Raw genomic sequence first — 6,297 nt, forward strand, 5'->3', positions numbered from 1 at the left:
AGACATGGAACCAACATAAATGTCCATAGATGGATGATTGGATAAAGAAACTGTGGTATATATACACCATGGAATACTACTCAGCCATAAAAAGAATGAAATTCTCCCATTTGCAACAACATGAATGAGCCTGGAGAAACATATGTTGAATGAAATAAGCAAAGCACAGAGGGATAAATACCGTATGTTCTCACTCATATGTGGGAGCTAAGAGAGAAAGAAGGAAGGAAAGAAAGATCACAGTGGTGCATTGTACTTGCAGAGGGAGAGAACATTCCTTAGGCTACAAAGTGGAGTATGCGGGAAAGGGAGAGGGAGAGGAAGGTTGGAGTTAATTGGGTGAGGACACAGGGTACAAATACTATTTGTGGTAATGGGTATGCTGCCAGCATGAATCTGTCCTTCAAATCTTGAGCCCAAGGGGTGACTATTGGCTTTGTATCTCATGAATATTCATAACCAATAAAAAAAGAAGATAGATGAAAGGAATCAACACAAGGTACATTATGGGGGCATAATTGGCAGATAAAATGTACACAAGAAAGAGTCAAGAGTGGTAACCGTCACCACTGACTAAGCAGCGCCTGTGTGCCATGGCAGGTGCTGTGGTAAGAGTTTAAATGCATTACCATGGTGGTAGATCATGTTTCCAAAACTGTCCAGAGCAATAGTACTTCCCATCTCATCTTCCACTTTGCAGTGTGACTTTGTCACTCTCCCAAGACGTAGAGTTTATCCATCCTATTTTTAAACATACTCAAGAGGTAGAGTTTATTCCATCCTATTTGGACAAATAGAATGTAGTAGAAATTGTACAAAGCAACTTCCAAGACTGGGCTTTAAGAGATCTATAGCCTTGGTCTTTGCTTCTTGGAATACTCTGCTGGAATCCAGGTCCCATGCTGTGAGGAAGCCAAAACAGCCACATATGATGGCAATATAGAGAAGAATTGAGACCCCTGTCTAATGGCCATTAGTACCAACTGCCTGCCAGTCATGTGAATGAGGCCATTTTGGGCTGCCCAGCCATCCTAGCATTTCTACTGATGAGAAGAACCACTTAGTTAGTTCACAGAATCATGACAAATAATCACTTGTTGTTCTAAGCCATTAAGTTTTAGGTTGGTTTGTTATGTAGCAATAGACAATCAAAGCAATCTTATTTAATTTTTACAAAAATCCATAAAGATCCACTTATCTTTATTTCACAGATGAGCAAACTGGATACCAGAGAGGTTACACAGCTTATCTAATGTCACGCAGCTCCTATGTGGCAGAGCTGGGATGCATGTCAGCTATGGAAACTGAGTTACTGAGTGCTTTGTATGGTCATTAACCAAAATGGAGCCATAATGAGAAAGAGTCAATTTAGAGAAAAATCAGACAACTTGATTTTGCCATTCTTTTTAACACCAGGATTGTGAACAAAGTAGGGTAAACTGACAAAGCCTGAAATGAAAATGTCTAATAAATACAGTGCAGAAATCTTTTCAGGAAACAGAGGCAGCCTGCCAACCACCTGTTTTACTGCCTTGAGGTCTTTAGTGTTCTTTAGAGAGAAGCAATCTTGCAAAGAAAGGTTCATAGACCAAATCCAGACAGATGCATTTTGCTATAGATTAGCTCTTCCAGTACCCACTCCTACCTGGGAATGTAAGACATTGTTTCTTTCTTCCTTCCTTCCTTCTATAAACATTTAGAGTGAGCATGAACTAAGAGCCTGCCCTTGTCCTAAGTTCTGAATACTACACCCAATGCCATGGAACGCTCTGTATATAAGGCTAATGAGGGGAGGAGTATGTAACCATAACCAGAAAGATAAACACTAGATAGTGCATACAGAGAGCTCTAGGAGCACTGAGAGAATTATCCCCTCAATCTCAGCAGGCGATGGGAAGAGGGTTGGTCAGGAAAAGTTTTCTAAAGGAGGTGATTATTAAGTTGGGTCTTCTAGGATGAGGAGGAGTTTATTTAATAAGGGGGAAAAGAATCAAGACCATGTGCAAAGGCCTGAAGTGGAAGGAGTAGATGACTATTTAACAAAGAACTCTGTTTACACTTTTTTTGGAGTGCCACATTCTGCTGATATTGGGGTATATGGGGAGCGGGGGAGCAGAAATGGTGAGCCTGATAAAGGTAAGAAGAGGCCAGAACACAGGAGGTCTTTCATGTTGTATTCAGCTAACTTTCTCTTAAGGACAAAGGAAAGCCATTAAAGTTTTTGTTTGTTTGTTTTGTGGGAATTTTTTTGTAGTTAGCCCTTAATTAATTTATTTTTAATTATTTATTTTTATTTTTTAAATTTTTAAAAAATATTCATGAGATACAAAGCTAATTGTTACCCCTCGTGCCCATGATGTGAGGGTCAGATTCATACTGGGGACATACCCATTGAAGGTTTTAAGTAGGGATGTGACATCGTCTTATTACCTTTCAGAAAGATCGTACTGCATGTATTGTAGAAAAGACATTGAAGAAAACTAAACTATAGGCAGGACACAAGTTAGGGGGCTATACTTGAAGTAAGAGAAATTAGAAGTTACTGAAGATGAGAAAGATTAGTGAGAAAGGAGGGGTTGGTGAAAGAGAAGGAAGGTTGCTGGATTCAGGAAATAAAAAGAAGAGAGAATAAGGGGACTTGATGAATAAGTATATGATATAATTTGCTCCCTTAGTTGAAAGTTGGTTACAGGCCAGTAATCTATAATGAATTAATATAATTAACCCAGTTCTCTTCAGAATTATCTTTTAGAATGGTATGTAATGTATAATGATTAATATAGCAATTTTTTAATTACACTAGGCACTTACCATGTTACAGGCACATTGCTATAAGCTTTATGTGTATTTTCTCACTCAATGTTTCCAACAAACCCGTGAGGTAGGTTCAGTTTTTATGTCACTTGTTAGATAAGAAAAGTGAGCCAGTATCAACCTTAACATTCATTACATTTATTTTTTGATTGATCCAACAAATATGTATTAGTTACCTTGTATGTACCAAGCATTATATTAGGGACTACAGAGGACAAGGAACAAACATACATAGTATTTTCCCTAAAGACACTCATAGCTAAGTGAGAAAAATCTAACAACAGAAATAAAAAATTCCACTATGGTGTACTAGGATCATCACAGTAGACTTGTTCAAGAACTGTGGAAGGATTCTGGAGATGACCATCTTTCACAGACAGGAAAATGGACCATAAACTCCTGTTGCTAAATGGAAGCCAACAACTGGGGCAATATCTGCAGTTAGGTTGGTTGTACCATGAATAAATTCCCCTAGTTATGAGAACAGGGGGTACAGAGTAGGTAGTATGGGCTGAGATAGTATGGATTAGTGTGGTATTGGCGGGGGGGCCTTGAGGCTAAAATCCACCCCTTGCTCCACTTGTCAGACCCTGCCTCTATTGCAGGTCTAGATCAGCCCAAAGGTGGGCGTTGTATGGGTTAGTGACAGCCTTGGCCAAGGACATGTCTAATGTTCAATAAGGGGACTACCATGAATAGTTATAATTTACTCTTCTCTGCTTGCCTTATTCTTCAAGAAAGACTTCTAGGTAGAGTTGAAGGTGGTTACTTCCTCTTCAAACTAAATCCCCTCAAACTAGCTTCCAGTTTTTCAAACTCTCCTGACTTTATAAATAGTAGGATAGGTTAGATCAAGGCAATATGATTAAGTCAAATCCACTTAGAAACCATAAGGAACTTTTCATGGTATAAGATAAAGGTGTTTAACCTGTGGTCCATGAACCATGGCAAGATCCATAGGTTATAGGTGAGACGCAGAGGTTTTCAAACTATACAATTCACTGTTTTTCTCAACCTCACTTCTATCTGCAGGCCATTCCTGCTGATAAAACTGCTGTAAGGTTTTATAATCTTTGTGTTTTTAATCTCCTGTGTGAGTAATAATTTCCAAGCAGTATTATTTTTGTTTGTGTGCCTCCCAACGATGACCTTAAAAAATAATGTAAATAAAATATATTATAATACAATGATGGTAAACACTTAAATTAGTTCAATACAGGAAATAAAAAGAAGAGAGAATAAGGGGACTTGATGAATAAGTATATGATATAATTTGCTTCCTTAGTTGAAAGTTGGTTACAGGCCAGTAATCTATAATGAATTAATATAATTCACCCAGTTCTCTTCAGAATTATCTTTTAGAATGGTATGCAATGTATAATGATTAATATAGCAATTTTTTAATTACACTAGGCACTTACCATGTTACAGGCACATTGCTATAAGCTTTATGTGTATTTTCTCACTCAATGTTTCCAACAAACCCATGAGGTAGGTACAGTTTTTATGTCACTTGTTAAATAAGAAAAGTGAGCCAGTATCAACCTTAACATTCATTATATTTATTTTTTGATTGATCCAACAAATATGTATTAGTTACCTTGTATGTACCAAGCATTATATTAGGGACTACAGAGGACAAGGAACAAACATACATAGTATTTTCCCTAAAGACACTCATAGCTAAGTGAGAAAAATCTAACAACAGAAATAAAAAATTCCACTATGGTGTACTAGGATCATCACAGTAGACTTGTTCAAGAACTGTGGAAGGATTCTGGAGATGACCATCTTTCACAGACAGGAAAATGGACCATAAACTCCTGTTGCTAAATGGAAGCCAACAACTGGGGCAATATCTGCAGTTAGGTTGGTTGTACCATGAATAAATTCCCCTAGTTATGAGAACAGGGGGTACAGAGTAGGTAGTATGGGCTGAGATAGTATGGATTAGTGTGGTATTGGTGAGGGGGCCTTGAGGCTAAAATCCACCCCTTGCTCCACTTGTCAAACCCTGCCTCTATTGCAGGTCTAGATCAGCCCAAAGGTGGGCGTTGTATGGGTTAGTGACAGCCTTGGCCAAGGACATGTCTAATGTTCAATAAGGGGACTACCATGAATAGTTATAATTTATTCTTCTCTGCTTGCCTTATTCTTCAAGAAAGACTTCTAGGTAGAGTTGAAGGTGGTTACTTCCTCCTCAAACTAAATCCCTTCAAACTAGCTTCCAGTTTTTCACTCTCCTGACTTTATAAATAGTAGGATAGGTTAGATCAAGGCAATATGATTAAGTCAAATCCACTTAGAAACCATAAGGAACTTTTCATGGTATAAGATAAAGGTGTTTAACCTGTGGTCCATGAACCATGGCAAGATCCATAGGTTATAGGTGAGACGCAGAGGTTTTCAAACTATACAATTCACTGTTTTTCTCAACCTCACTTCTATCTGCAGGCCATTCCTGCTGATAAAAACTGCTGTAAGGTTTTATAATCTTTGTGTTTTTAATCTCCTGTGTGAGTAATAATTTCCAAGCACTATTATTTTTGTTTGTGTGCCTCCCAACGATGACCTTAAAAAATAATGTAAATAAAATATATTATAATACAATTATGGTAAACACTTAAATTAGCTCAATGCTTTCTATTTTCATATGTACACTCTTTAAAAGAAAGATTGAAAGTAAACCATAAAAGACTGNCTTTCTATTTTCATATGTACACTCTTTAAAAGAAAGATTGAAAGTAAACCATAAAAGACTGTGAAGCACTGAGCATGGAGTTTACCATCCATGGATGTATTTGTATAGCAAAGTGTGAGGCCTTTGCCTGTTAACTGGAGATTTGACCTCCACACTCTTGTGTTCCCTGGAAGAAATCCAAGAATCCCCTTTCCAGGAGAGCTGTAGTGCTCAGGAATGTCCCTGTGTAAAACAGAACACCAGAGAAAATTTCTAATTTAAAGATCATAAACAAGACCATAGGAAAAGACGGGCTATCGAGGAGGGAATAAAAGCATTCTATGCTAGGTCAGCTTTATGTTACCTTATTTATTATTGAACTTACAATGTATGTTTTGTAGGCAAAGTTTATTGCACTAATTATCTCATTAACAACCCCTAGAGAGAAGCCAGACTCCTCTGCAGTCTGGTTTGCTGAATTTTAATGACCCAGATAAAGAGAAAAATCAGTGTGTCAGGTTCCTGGAAAGCCTCAGGACTCCACAAACAGCTGTGATTTATCCAGCGTATCATTATCATAGCGAAGTGAGAATTGTGGATTACAATAGAGAAGAGCATCCTTGATTCATTTATAACACAATAGGTTTGGCTATTTTAAACAAAGAATATTTATGGAATCTTAATTTAATGGAAAAAAATCAGTCTTGATTCACCCTCACTCCTTTCCTGAATTGGAGCAGAAGATGGTTTTTTCTGGACTCCGTACTAGCCAAGCTAGCTGGGTTTTCTGAAGGGGGAAAGTC

General features: G+C 37.7%; 1 pseudogene; it reads right to left on the reverse strand.

Annotated features, from left to right (window-relative positions):
• Positions 1-5,645: 5,645 nt before the first annotated feature.
• Positions 5,646-6,297, reverse strand: part of LOC103595519 — a 1,531-nt pseudogene continuing 879 nt past the window's right edge.

The sequence above is a fragment of the Galeopterus variegatus genome, unplaced genomic scaffold (assembly GCF_000696425.1).
Source record: "Galeopterus variegatus unplaced genomic scaffold, G_variegatus-3.0.2 Scaffold1787, whole genome shotgun sequence".
In the NCBI taxonomy this organism is placed as follows: domain Eukaryota; kingdom Metazoa; phylum Chordata; class Mammalia; order Dermoptera; family Cynocephalidae; genus Galeopterus; species Galeopterus variegatus.